Raw genomic sequence first — 1,331 nt, forward strand, 5'->3', positions numbered from 1 at the left:
CCATAAAAGGGGCAAATTTAAACAAAAAAAAAAATAGGGTTTCCACATTTTCCCCCCGTTTTTTATATTTTTTTTTTTTTTTTTTTTTTTTTTTGTCTTTTTTCCGTGTCTGGCAACGGATCGCAACCCTCAGTGTTGCCCCCGTACCGGACCGGGGACCGGCAATGGGATCGCAAGCCTCGGCATTGCTCCCGCGCCTCGCTCAGCCAGTGAGCAGGAGCCGGTCTGTACGTGGGATCCGAACCCTCGGACGCACTATCCAGTGCGCCACCGGGCCGGCCCTGCTTTACATATTCTTGAAGAAGTTTTGGTAGGCTGTTGCTGTTTTTCTAGTAATTTATGGATTTAATGACATGAAATTACAGATACTTTCTTATTAATTTTGGAATCTCTCCTGTATCTGTAATTATGTTGTTTTTTTCATTAATAATATTAGTTTGTGACGTTTATTCTTGTTACATCTTGGCAGAAGTTTTTCTACTTGTTAGATTTACAATGAACAAGATTTTGGCTTTGTTGATCTATCTGTATCTTTGTTTCTGTTTAGCTGATTGTCTGAAAGCTGAATTTGAAGGAAACCAATATTAAGGCAAAGTTGAGATAGAAATTCCTTGGAATAATATAGCAATTTGAGGAAATTTAATTGTTGATATAGACTTGTCATAAATAATCCACTCACCAGTTCCCCCAATTTTGACCTCTAAGAGGGGCCAGAGAAAAACACTTCTTTCACCATGGCATTGAGAAATTACTTGGAGGGGTGAGTGCCAGTGTCCTGTAAAAATGTGATTATAGCTGTGTGTTGTATATACTGTCACTGAAATGAATCCCTGATATCAAAGGGGATGATAGAATTCTGAGGTGGAACAGTCCTCATAGCAGAATTTAATTGCAAGAGACAAGGTGGGCATGGTCACTGTAATAGGTTCACAGTCATATTGGTACTCAGAATTGTTGGACTTGCATAAACCTTTGGAAGTGCCTAATTCATCATGGTATATTAAGGACGAAAATAGACAGACAGCTTATGAAGGCCTTACCTTATCTTTAGAACTAAAAATGCAGGGCCGGCCCGGTGGCGCACTGCTACAGTGCGCCGCTTGGGAGCGCGGTGGCGCTCCCGCCAAGGGTTCGGATCCCACATACGGACCGGTTCCCGCTCACTGGCTGAGCGAGGTGTGGGAGCAACGCCAAGGGTTGCGATCCCGTAGCCGGTCCCCGGTCCGGTACGGGGGCAACACTGAGGGGTGCGCTCCGTTGCCGGACCCGGAGAAAAACAAAAGACAAAAAAAAAAAAAAAAAAAAAAGCATTTAAAAAAAAAATTTTATTG

This window comes from Galeopterus variegatus, unplaced genomic scaffold (assembly GCF_000696425.1).
Source record: "Galeopterus variegatus unplaced genomic scaffold, G_variegatus-3.0.2 Scaffold228, whole genome shotgun sequence".
NCBI classification, from domain to species: Eukaryota; Metazoa; Chordata; class Mammalia; order Dermoptera; family Cynocephalidae; genus Galeopterus; species Galeopterus variegatus.